The following is an 18,082-nucleotide window of genomic DNA, read 5'->3' on the forward strand; positions in this document are numbered from 1 at the left end:
TGACACTGCGGATCTCGCAATACAAAATTCGCTAATGTTTCCCGAAATGGAATGTTACATGCCTCTAGCTCCAACTATCATTTCGCCATTCCATGTTCAAAGTCTGTTAATTCCCGTGTCATACGGCCATAATCACGTCAGAAATCTTTTCATATGAATCACCTCAGTACAAATGACAGTTTCACCAAAGCACTGTCCTTTTATATCTTATGTACGCGATACTGCCGCTGTCTGTATACCTGCATGTCGCTATCCCATGAATTTTGTCACCTCCGTGTAGATCTGAAGGCACTGGGGCCAGAGGAGATGCGACGCTAAACCCTCGTGCTCACAAAACCAGTCCTGGAACGATGCGAGCTGTTTGAACAGAGCTCTGTCGTCTTGGGACTTCACGTCACAAATTGGGAACAAACACTGTACCAAAGAGGTACCTGATCATCCAAGATGGCCACACAGCCGTTGCAGAATAGCCGTGTGGTCCATGGAACACCACGTTATGGTTGCCCAAATTATCACTAAATTCCCGCCATGTGTCGCTATTCGGGCGTAAGCACGGCCAAAAGTTGGAAACAATGTGAAACAAGACTCATCCGATCAAAAGACTTTCGGCCATTTCCCCATACTACAGGTTTTATGGCTTCGGCACCATATTCCCCTGTTACGGGCCTTTGCTTCACTGCTGACAGGGTTGGAATTCCAGTTCTGCCTCAATTCCCTGTTTCTGAAACTCCATTCATGTTGTTTTGGCGCTGACAGTGTTTGTGAGTGCGAAATTCAGTTCTGTAGTGACATTTACTGCAATCGTCCAGCAATTTTTTTCGTCACAATCCTCTTCAATGATCATTTGTGATGATCAGTCCACACTTTCGTCCGCGATGTGACGTAACGGATGATGTTTTTTCGCTTGCCTTGTATGTGGTGTAAATCTACGATACGGTTCTTCTTGAAACACTAAACATTTCGTTTGCTTATGTTACAGGGGCACCCACCATATAATCACCAACCATTTTCCCTCGTTCGAGGGCACTATGATCGTTCATAACGAAGTCACAACTACACAGAGCTTGTTTGTAGCCACGACTGATATTTACAACATAATGAGGACATTGCTCAGGTGCTGTTGTGGTCAAATAGAACACCACAACCTGCGAGCTTGTCTAGCATCTACATTTATGTTCAAGCAAGAATTTCTCGTGGTATTTCCATATTTTGTACAATCACTAGATATGGGGTAAATTGTTAGCACAGCGCACAGCAAACTTAGAACAGCCTAATCTGTGTAATCTACCATTGTGAGAGGCTACCTGTACGCTGCATCCGACATCGCTAACTGCATTCTTAAAAAGCCATAAGCTTCGATAGAGGAGTCACCCCTTGGGTGGCTGTTATAATCTACCTGGTGATGAAGAATTAAACCGTCTGATCGTTCCTCTAACAATGAAATTTATTGAAATTGCTTGTTGTGTGTGATGTCTTTAGATTAGTTGGGTTTAAGTATTTCTAAGTGTTAGGGGACTGAGGACCTCAGATGTTAAGTCCCATGGTGCTCAGAGCCATTTGACCAATAAAAACCACAAAAATACGTCGTTGTACTGGACGGAAAAAAGTAAGATCAGATATGACCATATGCAGCCATTACTGTAAATACTCCTAACACACATGAAGAGTTTGTGAGACAGTATCAGCTTCGTTTGCGGACGATGTTATTATCAACGGTTGACCTTGACTAGGGCCACACCTCAACGTTAATCCAGTTATGGAAGAGGAGGAGATTAGTGTTTAATGTCCCGTCGACAACGAGGTCATTAGAGACGGAGCGCAAGCTCGGGTGAGGGAAGGATGGGGAAAGAAATCGGCCGTGCCCTTTCAAAGGAACCATCCCGGCATTTGCCTGAAGCGATTTAGGGAAATCACGGAAAACCTAAATCAGGGTGGTCGGAGACGGGATTGAACCGTCGTCCTCCCGAATGCGAGTCCAGTGTGCTAACCACTGCGCCACCTCGCTCGGTCCCAGTTATGACATACAGTACTATATGAAGCACGTGTACTATCACCGATGAGAGCATTTTAGAAATAAACTTTTTGGATTACGAAATTGTCGTCGATGAAGGAGGTAAATATGCAAGCTCATTTATATAACCCCATAAAAGAATCCATGGAATTCAGATCGTGAAATACAGGGTGCGTAACATAAAACGTAACAACTTAAGGCGCAATTAGATATTTATTGGTGGTTTGTTTTTACAAGCATGGTAAGTCAAGATGTTTACTTGGCGCAGTTGGTACCGTGGGTGCATACGCGTAACTGCTCTGTTTACATAAACGCGCATCAGAAGCCGAATAATCTGCACAGCAGAGGGTGGTGGGACAAGCGGGCACGAGAAACTGGGAGTTTGCGTTCGACGTCGTGCCACAACGCCAAGCACTCGTTCCAGAGGCTACTGTGGAATTAAATCGTACCACCCCAGCTGGGAATCGAACCGGATCCCCGTGCGTGGCATTCCAACGCGCTGACCGTGCAGCTAATGGGGCGGACCTTTCGCTTTTAGTGCTACCAGCATAAACTCCAGAAAGGTTAATAGAACGAGTGGACGGTTGTGGCCTGATTAAAGAGCTTGTAAGACGCTGCAGTTGAGCAGTTGAATTAAAAATCAATGTGATGTGAGTGCATAAATTACGTAAACGAACACTATGTGATCAAAAGTACCCGGAAACCCCCCAAAACATACGTTTTTCATATTAGCTGCATTGTTCTGGCACATACTGCCAGGTACTCCGTATCAGCGATCTCAGTAGTTATTAGACATCGCGAGACACAGAATGGGGCGCTTCGCGGAACCCACGGACTGCGAACGTGGTCAGGTGATTGGGTGTCACTTGTGTCATACGTCTGTACACGAGATTTCCACACTCCTAAACACCCTAGGTCCATTGTTTCCCATGTGATAGTGAAGTGTAAACTTGAAGGGACACGTACAGCACAAAAGCGTATTGGCCGACCTCGTCTGTTGACTGACAGAGACCACCGACAGTTGAAGAGGATCGTAATGTTTAATAGGCAGATATCTATGGAGACCATCACACAGGAATTCCAAACTGCATCAGGATCCACTGCAAGTACTTGACAGTCAGGCGGGAAGTGAGAACACTTGGAATTCATGGTCGAGCGGCTGTTCACTGTTCATAAGCCACACATCACGCCTCTATACGCGAGACGACGCGTCGCTTAATGTAAGGAGCGTAAACATTGGACGATTGAACAGTGGAAAAAACGTTGTGTGGAGTGAGGAATCACGGCACACAATGTGGCGATGCGATGGCGCGGTGTGGGTACGACGAATGCCCGGTGAACGTCATCTGCAGCGTGTGTAGTGACAACAGTAAAATTCGGAGGCGGTGGTGTTATGGTGTGGCTTGCGTGGCACTATCACAGCACAGGCCTACAATGATGTTTTAAACACCTTCTTGCTTCCAACTGTTGAAGAGCAATTCGGGGATGTCGATTGCATCTTTCAACACGATAGAGCACATGTTCGTAATGCACGGTCTGTGGCGGAGTGGTTACACGACAATAACATCCTTGTAATGGACTGGCCTGAATCCTATAGAACACCTTTGGGGTGTTTTGGAGGGCCGACTTCGTGCCAGGCCTCACCGACCGTCATCGGTACTTCGCCTCAGTGCAGCACTGCTTGAAGAGTGGGCTGCCATTCCCCAAGAAAATTTCCAGCACCTGCTAGAGTGGAAGCTGTCATCAAGGCTAAGGGTAGGCCAAACCATGCTGAAAACCAGCATTACCGATGGCGGGCGCCACGAAAGTGTAAGTCATTTTCAGCCAGGTATCCGGATATTTTTGATGACATAGTGTATCACTAACCACACTATTAAGACTAAGGATAAGGTTAGTCCCATTACAAACTTTTCTTTGGTACTTTTATTTGCAGTTATTGTAAACATTATATCAATTTCTTGGACAGGTTACGTGTTTAAAACATTACAGAATTACGATCGACTATAATTCTGTTTGTGTTCGTGTCTCTTAGTATTCTACGCAGTCCGTCTTCTACCATGAGTTTGATTTCCACGCCCCATTCCCTGGCATCTGGGGATATTTCACGTTCACAGCGCAGCGACTTTCTCTACTTGAGGCAGTATAGACGGAAAACTGTTTATCGCATGGGTACCCAAATTTATAGGACGATGTTCAGACTGTGGGATGCAGAATTTTCGTTGTTAAACGAATGTGTGGTGTCTGTTCTTTTGGATATTTCCGAAGGAACAAACGCCACATAGTAATATAATCTGATAAGCCTAGCTGGGCAATGAATCCCTTCTTCAGAGCAGATGCACCAATACGTACGGCCTCCTGTGGGAATCTCGGAAGAGCGATTACGAAGGAAATAGACAGGGGCTGCGAATAAGCGGCGCTCGGGGTGTGGATGGGCCTTGAGGCGATCCGAGATGGCCCGTGCAGTTGCGACAACAATGCGTCTCGGACGGTTCAGTGATTACCGCACCTGCCTACTAAGCAGAAGATCCCGGGTTCGAATCCCGCTCCAGCACACATTTTCACTCGCCGCTGCCGATTTCGGCATTCCTAATGCAACTAACAGCAGTGATTCCTCCCCTTTCCTTTCCGTTCCTTTCTTCCTCTCTCCGCCCTCAATTTACATATTTGCGTTGTTTGCAGTGTTAGTGCCATGATTTGCAGTTACATGTCGGTACTGGTATGCCATGGATGCAGATGGCGATTACATTAAGCAACGTTTGTGACCTTGAACGTAAATATGGTATACAGTTAGCAAATGTTACCCTCTCATATAGAAATTGAAATGTGTTTCTTCCATCGGTTTACAAATGTTTACACATTTTTTCACTGTACTAGATTAATGCTTCATGCGAGCTCTCTCAGGTAGTGATAACCACACTGTACAGTGGAGCAGGCGTAAGTACTGTATAGTCTTGGTATTTTAATGTTGTGATGCATTCTGTAGATTGTGTAGTTATAGGTAAGTTAGTTTTAGTACCTACAGAAACGTTTCTTCCGTTTTGCTGGTATCTTCCAGTGAATTCATAAATTTGAGATTAAGCGTAAATCTAATGAGAACATATTATGCAAATACAGAGTGCCAAAGGCCGGTGGAAAAGTAAATAAGCCCGCATGTAGCTGCAGGTGAGTAACTGCAACCGACGTGCATGTAAATGGTAGTTATTCATGCAAATTCTCGGAAAGATAATATGCTAATCGAATTACTCTGTTGCACGCTGACGCTTCTAATTACCCTGAGTTGTACAGTAGTACGCCTAATATTTACAGCTGAGATTTTATTATGAAAAGAACCAAGCGCTCGTGTGAACAATTAGGACGCCCGTACGTCACTGAGTTTATTTCATACAAGTCTTTATTAAAAACAGAGAGACTAATTTACAAATCAAGCAAGAAAAAGGAAAGAAAAACAAGCATAAACGAATGTTCTTACGGGCGAGAAATATGTAACTCTCGCATAAAGGCATCGCACATGAGCAGTAAGTAATGTGAGATATTATCTGTAAATTAGCTCAAAAACTATTAGTCATCGGTTTGTTTCATTATTCTGAGTCACCGACGTGCGGTTTGCGTAATGCCAGTTACGTCTTTACTATAGTTTATTTTTGAAAACGATATTCACATTATTATAACTCATCCCAGTCTTGTCGTATCGCTGTGTCAACCACATACATCGTCTGTTGTGGTGGCTCTTACGTATTCTCTTCTTAATCTTCACGTATAATGTCTGGTCTGTTGAATTTTCTAAGTTATTAAATACCGTGCTATAATTTCTGATAAACCGTTCTTCTGTTGAGAGATTGCATTTTTTCTGAAACTCTTTATTAGGTTTTATATCTCAACACTTTTATATCTCAACACTTAATGTGCTGTGGCCATATAGTTTGTCAAGATTTTCCACCATTATTCGTCCAGTAAGTATTTTATCTCAAAATATTTCCGCCCCTGCATCATTACTGCAGCGTTATCACAAAGATATTGCTTTGGCTCTCACGTCGCATATTCCTTCAGTTCTGATACCAAGGCCTACCCAGTTTAACTGAAGTTTTCTGATACACATACCGTCAGTTCCATGAAGCAACAACAATGTGAAGCATACAAACACTAAGTCTCCTAACTACGCCTTTGCTAATTAATTTCTGTTCCGACATTTTTTCACGTACCTTCGACACATGAATTATATAACAATGTCGATGAACTAAAGTTTTGTTAGTTACATTTGTAAATAAAACCTTTCTAAATCTCTCCTTTAGAATCAAATTTTTACTGGTAATAGTATGTCCTGTTTGGAGCATTATATTGCAGAAACATATTCTCTTATGCTCTTTTGAAGATCTATAAAAGAATTTCCGTTTTTTTCCCAGCCTCTTTATAGGATTACATTGTACAACATCAGAATTTCTTCAAGCACTTTTTCTTTTCCTAAGACCAAATCGATCTTCGTTCTGACAATTTCAGTTATTCCTTCTATTCTTCTCTGTGTTATCTAACTATTTCCAAGAATGAAATGACTGGAATCCCAGAGTTTTCATGTTTATCAGCACATCTCCTTCAGCGCTGTGTAGCAATAATGGTTCTCTGGTAAGTTGACGGTATGTCTCCTGTTGTATACGTTTTAGCCACACTGTCAAAACATTGTGAAGATTTTAGAATAAAACTGATTTTATTAATTATTTAAGTATCCTACAGATTTTACTAGTTATGTAGGTATCCTATCGATTCTTAATGATTAGACCACTTAGAAACTATGTCGAGATCTTTAATATTGGAAGTTAATCTTACGACACTTATTTCTCTCGTCACTCTCATTTCCTTCACTAGTTTGATTCTTCCTAAATCCTTCTGTGGGCAGGTGATGTCTTAACAGCAATTTGATACATCAATAAGCACCACTCATTTGCTTAGACGTCAGTGTCATTGAGTTATCTTCGTATCTTACGAATATGGAGAACGCTTTGCCTAAGATTGCGAAGTAAGTCTACAAAGCGTGGCCGTCAGTGCCTTCATATGGGCAGTAACCGCTAGAGAGATCGAACAGCGATCTGGAAAATCTTCGAACTTCAGTTGTTCCCATAGAAACTGAAATTGGTAGCCAGTCAAATTAATCAGTACTTTTCTGCTCTCTGTAATTCGCGTTTAATTACAAGTAGGAGGGAACTGATTGTAACTTGCTACTTTCGTGGCTAGATATTCCCGGAGTGAGAAGTATACTGGAGACCAGTACCCCTTTCGTTCGAGGAAGTGTGAATACCGTAAACTCCATTACCACAGTCTCAGAGTGAAAAATTCGTTACACGGATGGTGTTAAGTATCGACCGAGCTACTTCGCTGAAACAGCCCTGCAGAATTTTCCTATTTCACCTTCGAAGAACAGGAGAGACACTCATATCAGCTTCTTCCGTTGCGACAGAAACAATTATTCACCAAATTTCTGTTTGGCAGTCACATGTCCACAACCGATAGCTGCTGACGACGCAGCATAAGACGAAGATGACCGTTTCCATTCTATTCATATTAAGCCCTCATAATCGACACCTACCAGTTTTATTTCGTTACAACTTTAAATATGCACATATTTATATAATTAACGTACAGGTGGCTACCTATACCAACCGCTTTTTTACGCAGCTGACGTTGATCGTTAGAGTTGGATAGTCGGAAAGGGAAATGTTGCTATAAAACTACTATACTCACTGATATACCATCTGACTTCCGGAAAAATTTCGTCCACACAATTCCCGTTTCAAGAACAGGGAGGTGCGAGAATTATCGCACAATCGGCTTAACAGTTCATGCATCCAAGTTACTGACAAGATTACTGTACACAAGAATAGAAAGGAAAATTGCGGATCTGTTAGATCAGTTTGGCTTTATGAAAGGTAAAGCTACCAGAGAGTCAGTTCTGACGCTGCGGCTGACAATGGATGTTGTTAACAATGGGAGTAAGACTAAAGAAAAATCAAGACACCTACATACAATTTGTGGAAAAAGCGTTCGACATGTCAAATGGTGCAAGATTCGAAATTATGGGAGAAGTAGCGGTAAGCTGATGAAGAAAGACCTGCTCGGATTAAAAAACTTGTGAGACAGGGATGTATACTACTGGCCATTAAAACTGCTACACCAAGAAGAAATGCAGATGATATACGGGTATTCATTGGACAAATATATTACACTAGAACTGACATGTGATTACATTTTCGCCGGCCGGAGTGGCCGTGCGGTTCTAGGCGCTACACTACGGTCGCAGGTTCGAATCCTGCCTCAGGCATGGATGTGTGTGATATCCTTAGGTTGGTTAGGTTTAATTAGTTCTAAGTTCTAGGCGACTGATGACCTCAGAAGTTAAGTCTCATAGTGCTCAGAGCCATTTGATTACATTTTCACGCAACTTGGGTGCATAGATCCTGAGGAGTCAGTACCCAGAACAACCACCTCTGGCCGTAATAACGGCCTTGATACGCCTGGGCATTGAGTCAAACAGAGCTTGGATGGCTTGTACAGGTACAGATGCCCATAAGGCTTCAACACGATACCACAGTTCATCAAGAGTAGTGACTGGCGTATTGTGACGAGGCAGTTGCTCGGCCACCATTGAGCAGACGTTTTCAGCTGGTGAGAGATCTGGAGAATGTGCTGGCCAGAGCAGCAGTAGAACATTTTCTGTATCCAGAAAGGCCCGTATAGGACCTGCAACACGTGGTCGTGCATTATTCTGCTGAAATGTAGGGTTTCGCAGGGATCGAATGAAGGGTAGAGCCACGGGTAGTAACACATATGAAATGTAACGTCCACTATTCAAAGTGCCGTCAATGCGAACAGGAGGTGACCGAGACGTGTAACCAATGGCACACCATACCATCACGCCAGGTGATACGCCAGAATGGCGATGACGAATACACGCTTCCAATGTGCGTTCACCGCGATGTCGCCAAACACGGATGCGACCATCATGATGCTGTAAACAGAACCTGGTTTAATCCGAAAAAATTACGTTTTGCCATTCGTGCACCCAGGTTCGTCGTTGAGTACACCACCGCAGGCACTCCTGTCTGTGATGCAGCGTCAAGGGTAACCACAGCCAGGGCCTCCGAGCTGATAGTCCATGCTGCTCCAAACGTCTGCGAACTGTTCGTGCAAATGGTTGTTGTCTTGCAAACGTCCCCATCTGTTGATTCCGGGATCGAGACAGCCATGCGGATAAGATGCCTGTCATTTCGACTACTAGTGATACGAGGCGTTGGGATCCAGCACGGCGTTCCGTATTACCCTCCTGAACCCACCGATTCCATATTCTGCTAACAGTCATTGCATCTCGACCAACGCGAGCATCAATGTCGCGATACGATAAATCGCAATCGCGATAGGCTACAATCCGACCTTTATCAAAGTCAGAAACGTGCGCATTTCCCCTCGTTACACGAGGCATCACAACAACGTTTCACCAGGCAACGCCGGTCAACTGCTGTTTGTGTATGAGAAATTGGTTGGAAACTTTCCTCATGTCAGCACATTGTAGCTGTCGCCACCGGGGCCAAGCTTGTGTGAATGCTCTGAAAAGCTAATCATTTGCATATCACAGCATCTTCTTCCTGTTGGTTAAATTTCGCGTCTGCAGCACGTCATTTTCGTGGTGTAGCAATTTTAATGGCCAGTAGTGTATTCTTTTGCCCATAATGTTAAATCTATACATCGAAGACGCAATAATCGAAATAAAAGAAATATGGAAGAGCGGGATTAAAATTCTAGGTGAAACGATATCAGTGATAAAGATTCGCTGATATTGTTATCCTAAGTGAAAGTGAAGAAGAATTACATGGGTATCTGAATGAAATGGTGTAATGAGTAAAGAGTATGGATTGAGAACAAATCGAAGAAAGACGTAAGTAATGAGACGTAGCAGAAATGATAACAGCGAGAAACTTAACATCTGGATTGGTGATCACGAAATACATGAAGGACTTCTGCCAGCTAGGCAGCAAAGTAACCCATGATGGACGGAGCGAGGAAGATATAAAAAGGAGATTAGCATTAGCAATAACAGCATTCCTGGCCAAGAGAAATCTACTAGTATCAAACATAGCCCTTAATTTGAGGAAGAAATTTCTGAGAATGTACAATGTATGAATAGTAATGAAACATGGACTGTGGGAAAAAAAAGAAGAAGGAATCCGAGCATTCGAGATGTGGGGCTATAGAAAAATGTTGAAAATTATGTGACTGAAAAGGTAAGAGATAAGGAAATTCTCGGCAAAACCTGCGAGGAAAGTAATATATGGAAAACACTGACAAGAAGAAGGGGCAGGTGGTAGGATATCTATTAATAGATCAGGGAATAACTTCCTGTAGAGCGTAAAAACTGTTGAGGGAGACAGAGATTGCAATAAATCCGGCAAATAATTGAAGACGTAGCTGAAAGTGCTACTCGGAGATGAAAATGTTGGCACAGGAGAGGAATATGTGGCAGGCCGCATACAATAATTCAGAAGACGGATGACTTAAAAAAAATACTTGGGGAAGGCATGTGCTGCATAAAGTTAACTTTCTATTTGTTCCTACCGTCGCTTCAACAAGGAATGAAAGGTATTTATTACGAAGGATTTCTGACGATTATAGAAAGCACTGTGTGTTACGTTAGGCATGTTCCATACAATTAAGACTCTAGGTTGGTTTACATCAGATAACAAAAACTACAATTGCCTGATATTGTGCTCTCTAAAAGGCCATCTCACTTCCAAATTATATGATGTTTCCAGCTCTACAAGGATAACACTAACCGTTCTATCACAGAAAGCTGCTGAGAACCTTCAAGTGAACTACGAACATCATGTTCAACAAAATACAGTCTGGAAATAGCAGAATTCAGCCATGCTCTTTTATTTCCACGCTGAATAACTGTAGGCCGTTATCAGGAACTACGGCTAATAATTGAGCGCAGCCTGGAGTTACTGAAGCGCAGACAATGGTGCCAAAGAGTCAAATTTCATCGCTCCTGATCAATAATAACTGCCTTCTCCTTGGTCATCTTTCCTCTCCGTTGGCATTATCCGTGGCAGTTATGGGTAAGACCATTGAAACAATTTCTCGAAGCGGAAAAATTTAAAAACCCTTTCAGGAATTAGCTCGTTAAAGAGGAGGAACTCGGAGTGCCTGCAAAGTGGGTTAGACAAGTCATATTCACAATAATATTCCGCCTCTGTTAACTTAACTTAAGAAATTGAAAGACAGTGATGCAGTAGGTAAGTACTTTACGACATCCGCGCATAAAAATAAGGGGGGTGTTAAAGACACTCTAACGAAATGACATCGGGAACGTAGTAGCTAAAAAGTAAATTGAAAGTACTTGATAATGCAGTGATTTCACTCCTTCTCACAGGACAGTTTTTTGCAAAATACGTATCAGATTCAAGAATAATGTAAACTATACGAAACTGTGCGTGATTTGGTTCAAATGGCTCTGAGCACTATGGGACTTAACATCTGAGGTCATCAGTCCCCTAGAACTTAGAACATATTAAACCTAACTAACCTAAGGATATCACGCACATCCATGCCCGAGGCAGGATTCGAACCTGCGACCGTAGCAGTCGCGCAGTTCCGGACTGAAGTACCTAGAACCGCTCGGCCACCGCGGCCGGCTGTGCGTGATTTGTGAGGAAAAATTGATACTACACAGTATCGCAGGATAAAAATTTCAAATTCTATATCATTCTGTGACATGCGACGGAAGATATTTTTAGAACTATTAGTTAACCCTGAATGCCTTTATCGTTATAAATAAAGCAGACGTGCAAGCTAGACGTACTTGCTGGACAATAGGTGCTCTTCTAAGCATTAGTTACTGAGAGTAAATGTGAAGAGCTGAAGAACGGTATATGTGGATGGACGTTGGTATTACATCCTCAAGGGCAGAGAATCGAGATAAACGATTTATGCTGACGAATCGGTGACAGATATGTCTGCAATACTTTTTGATACAAATTTTCAGCACATAATAGTTTACCTAGGACTGAAAGTATCTCGGACTACCATGAAATGTATCCTCATTTACAAATATGGACAACCAGCAGACGAATAATTTAATGACGAAAATTAAAATTCATGCCGGACTGGTATTCGAACCCGCAATTCCCGCTTATCGTGAGCGTTTGCCTTTCCATTTTTTAAACTGTAGGAACCATCCTGGAGCTCAAAGCGAGGCGTGGGGGGACGGAGGGAGGGGCGTAGTGGGCAGGGGTCTCAACCCGAGTCGTGGCCACCATGTGCCGTTCCCACCCTCTAGGAACCAAGGAAAGCATAGGGGATGTGGAGTAGAGGTACAATGAATATTTATTTCTTTATTTTCCTTTTTGTTATAATTTTACATTAATACCACCAAGAATAGCGGGAAACCAGCATCGTAAGGAAGAGGGCGCAGCGAGATTTAAGACTCATGGAGGCGATCGACGCGTAGTTTTTCCGAGAAGAACATTCAGATGACGAGAGAATATATCGGTTCTAAGCGGGGATCAACTCTTCATGACAGCAACACCTTAGCTTTGGTGAAGGTTAAAGAAAACACTGCAAAGGAAATTGGAGAAAAATTGTCTGTATTTTAGATTGCGGACAACTGCACAATGGCTTTCATTAAAGAACTGCCAAAAGTCAAGGATACTTCTCTCGCCATCAGCAAACAAGTAATGTGCTGCGTGGCCACAAATCTACTTCGGAGAGTTCGTGTTTGCTTGCGGGAAGTATCCCGCGTCCGGAAAGAGGAGCAGTTGAGTAGGTAGGTGGTGAGGAGTCATACGGGTTATTAATGACAAGATCTGTAGCACCAAAAACCAGCAGATACCTCTTGCGAATCTGCACAACAGGCGATGCTCCATGTGGCCAAAGCATCACATTTGACGCACAATGTGGTGTCTGCGAGGTGACTCCGTGAAGGCGTGGCCGACGTACTTGTTTCCGACTAACAGTAAGTTAGCAGCGTGCAGACTGGACGTCAGCGCCAAGATAAGGAGCGCACACCGATCGCCAAACGGTACGCCAGTTGACATGGGGGCGCTTCCCGCCAACTACATTCAGTGACCTGTGCTGCTGATGAAAGACATAGATCGTCTTTGTGCATGTCAAGTGCGCTGACATTATTGCAGTACGGACGTAGCTCACGTCGACGAAACAATGGAAGGGCGGCGGGACGTCCGGATGCTGGATAGGTGTTGAGAGAGAGAGTGTGGTGCATAGGTCTGCAGCAATGGGCTGGTACGGCACGTAGGACAACAGCGCCACAATGCCATATGAGAGCCAGTTAAAAGGGCTATCACACGTTCAGGCACCTAACCGCGCTTTCACCACGAGAAAGCGAGGGTCTCGTAGCTTATCTTGAACAGCATGCCGTGGCCAACAAATGAACCCAATGCCGCTAGCATGCGGCAGGCTATGGATTGCTGAGTAGGATGTATATGTGCCACGTGAGGGATACGTGACGCAAAATATATATTTACATATGCTGTCCGTTGTAGAAGATCAAATGTTCGTAAAGGGTGATCCAAGAGCTCGGGTCGTAGTTGGAAAAGTTTGCGCCGGCAGCTTAGGGCAATCGTGCGCCTCAGATCACTTGCGAAATCGGATCCTAAGCTTTGGAGAGTATCAGCTACACACAAAGGAGCAGCGCTACTAGCAGGAAATCCCGTACCTATAGGTATGGCGCTCGATTTGCGGACGTTAAGGCAGCTGTCACAGACTTCACGGTAGGTGGTAGCCTGTGCCTGTGACTCTCTGACCTCAGCTCCGCTAAGAAGAACGATGACGAGATCGTCTGCATAAGCAGTGCAGCTGAATACTTGGCAACCGAGAGGCATCACAGACAGGCGCTGACAGAGGCCTCAGAGCAACAGTTCCACGGCGAAAGCATACAACAGTGCTGGCAGCCTTGACGCACTGATCGACGTATCGAGATGGGAGGAGTGAGACGGTCATTGTAGAGTACACGAAAAGTAGCTCCATGAAGCCGACACACTGCGACATGAGTCCGGTGAAGGTGTGACCGGCATACTTTGTTCCCACTGAGAGTAATTTAGCACCACGGGGCCTGGACGTCAGCGCCAAGGACACCCATTCCAGGTAATCGTGATCAACCCCGACGAACGCCTGGCTGAAGTCAAGAGCTGCCAAAGGTCCAGGCATACGACGAGCGTGAGCAAGAGCAATTGTGTCCCGATAGCGACAGAGAGCAGTGCGCATGTTATTGGCACCTCACAAAGAAGTTTGTTAGGGGGAAACCATATACCGAGCCTTTCGTTTAAGCCGCACAACCAACAGCCGGGTAAAGATCTTTTTGTTGAGTAATTTTAAGGGGCGGTAATCGCATATCCGTGATGTATCCCGAGGCTTGTGGATTGGAGTGATGACACTATCGAGGATACCGTCTGGAATCGGCTCGAGAGGTGAGATAAGGTCCTCACAAATTTTCGTAGCATTACCCTATCCTTCATTATGCATATTCCCTTACAGAGGAGACATTTAAAGACGATAAATACAACATTGCAGTGCCTGTATTTTCTTCAAGATGTATGATGTACGTCCGAAGGAACTCTATATCGTACTTCTGAACAACACAGGCACTGCAATATCGTATCGCGGAATTGTTATAATCAATAGTTTCTCTACAGATATATCTTCAAACAACAGATAACTGTATTGCGACGAACAGCGTTCTGACTTGAGTCAGCCACAAACTGAAATCTTTGTATATACTTCATAATGGGTGGCATTTTAGCGAACACAAAAGAAGTCTGTTGAAAGATTGATGACTTTAGCCTGCCTCCTGCCTTCTACAACAGGCTCCAGAAAATAAACTTTTATTGGCGCTACCAGTTACGGCCCTGCGACTTACAAGGTTCTCTGTTTCAGAAAACACTGCTGGCCCTTGCCGTAACAGTCTATTACAGCTGACTTCATATCATTCATTTACGTCCTCGCTGCTAGGAAGGAAGTACGCCTGAAGTTTCGACGTACACTCCACTGTTCTTATAAAATTTGAATTCAGACAGTTCAACTCAACTGTGTCAGTCGAATAAACCCAGACCACGAAACTGAGCTAACACATAATGAATCTCGAACAAAATGACCTCCTCCGCATCAACCAGCACAGACCGAGAAAACAACCACCAAGCAAAACGCTACTTGCACTTTTGTCACGTGACATCCTGAAATCTATTGATCGAATGAAATCAGGTAGGTGCAATATGTCTTGTCTTCCAAAAAATCATTTCATTCGGAACTCAGTACCGTTTATTAACAAAAGTACCATAGTGCGGGATTAAACCAAAATTTGTGACTGGGTTGCGGATTACTTGGCAGAGAGACGTCGAGAGATTTAGTAGTAACTGATGTGTGCCCCAGGGAAGTGTAATGTGAGCGTAGTTGTTCATACTGTATATTAATTACACGTGAGATAATATTCACAAGAAACCACAGACTCTTCACAAGTGGTGCACTTATCTACGAGGGCTTGTAGAGAAGTAATGCTTCCGAATTTTTTATTGTGTTCTCAATATTGGCTGAGGTATTAAATGTCAAGCTTATTACTCGTTTGACATTACCGCTTCACTGACGCCAATTCCAACCCTCTGCCACTAGACGGCTTTGAAATGTAGCGTGTAGCATGGCGGTGTGTAACATAAGTATGTCGGTGTGTGACGAACTGGATGTACGAATTCAAAGGGTTCGTCCATATATAGAGCACTCCCTCCTTCAACATGACAATACCTCACCTTAGACGAGGGCTGCGACATTTCCAGCAATCCGATGCTTTGGTTCCACTGTCACTGATCACGCCCCATACGATTCCAACTTGGATCCATGCGACTTTCGTTGTGTTTCCAAAACTTAAAGAGCACCTTCAAGCATTTCACTTTGATAGCGATGAAGCAGAAGCGACGTTGTGGCTCCGTCAACAAAGTCAAACATTCTACAGTGACGGTATCAACAAACTGATCTCTCGATGGGAGAAATGTGTTCATCTAGAGGGTGACGACAATGAGAAATAAATAATGAGATGAGAAGAATAAAGATGTAGAATGTTAAAAACATTTGTTTCACTTGAAAAGGTTTAAGAGTTTTCACCTAAAAATTCGGTACATTATTTTGAGATATCAGCGCACACTCCGCTGCAGAGCGAAAATCTCATTCTGGAAACATCCCCCAGGCTGTGGCTAAGCCATGTCTCTGCAATATCCTTCCTTCCAGGAGTGATAGTTCTGCAAGGTACGCATAAAAACTTCTGTGAAGTTTGAAAGGTAGAAGACGAGGTACTGGCAGAATTGAAGCTGTGAGGACGGGTCGTGAATCGTGCTTGGGTAGCTCAGATGGCAGAGCACTTTCCGGCAAAAGGCAAAGGTCCCGAGTCCAAGTCTCGGTCCGGCACACAATTTTAATCTGCCAGGAAGTTTCAGACATGCAACTGTTCGGCAACTGGTTGCCCAAATGAACCAAGGAGCTATCAACAGTATCTCCTCAACGACAGTTCACCGTGACGGAGGATGCAGAAAACAGTGCGTCGTCATAATGTGAAAGCGGAGCGACTTTTATAAAGCTAGACGCGTATGAGCTGTAACAGCATGCGCCTGTTCACGCAACAATGCTGTCTGCTGTTCATCGGCGTCGAAAGCTGCTATTTGCACGCCAATGCTGCTACTGGATGTCCACTGAGTGGCGACAGGTGATTTTTTCAGATGAACCACGTTTTATGCCTCAGCCGCGCAAGGTCTGAAAGTACCGCGAGGAGTGAGTGTTACGGTCTGAGGAATGTTTTTGTGGCATTGCCTGGGTGATCTCGACATTCTGCATGTCATAATGGATCAACAAAAACATACAGCTACCCTAGAGAATCATGTCCATCACTACATGCAGTTTTTTCTTCTTCGATACCATGGCATGTACCAGCAACAGAATGCAGCGTGTTAGACGGCTCGTAGTATATGTGCGTGGTCCGAATAGCACCAGGACGAGTTTACTATGCTCCTCTGAGAAGTAATCAGAATCTATGAGACCGCCTCGATCGGGCTGTTCGTATCATATATCCTCTGCCGAGAAAACAAGTGCAGCAGATACATGTAGTCGGCACGGCTCCACATCCCTGTCGATACCCTCCAGAACCTCATTGAGTGTCTTGCTGCTATTCTTGTGGTTCAAAATATGGTCAAACATTTTACAGGTGGTCACAATAATATGGGACGTTATTATGAATAGAAAGTGTATTTGCGGTAAAAATGGCCGTAGCGCCTAAGTGTTGGTAAGTGGCTACGTGTCACATTATTTACTTTTTTTATTTAACACAGCTGTTGCACATTTTTAACTTGGTATTCTCATCATTGGGCTTTCTTAATTGCATGCATCTAGAATTAAAGTAACTATATAATATAAAATTAGCAATTTGTTATTGTACTATCGTACCGTTTGTTGCACTACTAACCGATCCCAAATACTATCCTGTATTCTATACATGCAATGTCATAATAAATAAATGAGTCCATAATCACAACATTAGGAGTTGATATGAATGTCTCTTCCCCCTTCCGCCCGCCCTCCTCCCCCTATTTCTGACAAGGTGTGATTGCGTCAACATTATATTAAATGTAGCTAGTTAGCGATCAGAAAATTTATTTTAGATTCGCAAGCTGCTACATGGTCGCGAATAAAACAGTCACCCGATTATAAAGTAAATTTCGTTTACTTTGCGCCTATGGTCACAAATTTTATGGTCATCAAACTACCGGTTTCGGTCTATAATGACCATATTCAGATCTGCTTTATAAAACAGATCTGAAGATGGTCATTACAGACCGAAACCGGAAGTCTGATGACCAAAATATTTGTGACCATAGACGTAAAGCAAGGAAATTTAATTTTAGATTATTTTAGTAACATTTGTTTTTCGTATACATGATATTAAAAATGACCAATGATGAGAAAAACATGCTCAAAATACGTACCAACGTATTAAATAAATATATAAATAAAACAGTTATTTTTAACAACACAAAAAAATTA

The 18,082-nt window shown here is 43.4% G+C and overlaps 1 protein-coding gene across 1 annotated transcript in view; it reads right to left on the reverse strand.

Annotated features, from left to right (window-relative positions):
• LOC124789705 (UNC93-like protein) overlaps positions 1 to 18,082 on the reverse strand; it is a 426,216-nt gene that overhangs the window by 145,368 nt on the left and 262,766 nt on the right. The window lies entirely within an intron of this gene.

This window comes from Schistocerca piceifrons, chromosome 3 (assembly GCF_021461385.2).
Source record: "Schistocerca piceifrons isolate TAMUIC-IGC-003096 chromosome 3, iqSchPice1.1, whole genome shotgun sequence".
In the NCBI taxonomy this organism is placed as follows: Eukaryota; Metazoa; Arthropoda; class Insecta; order Orthoptera; family Acrididae; genus Schistocerca; species Schistocerca piceifrons.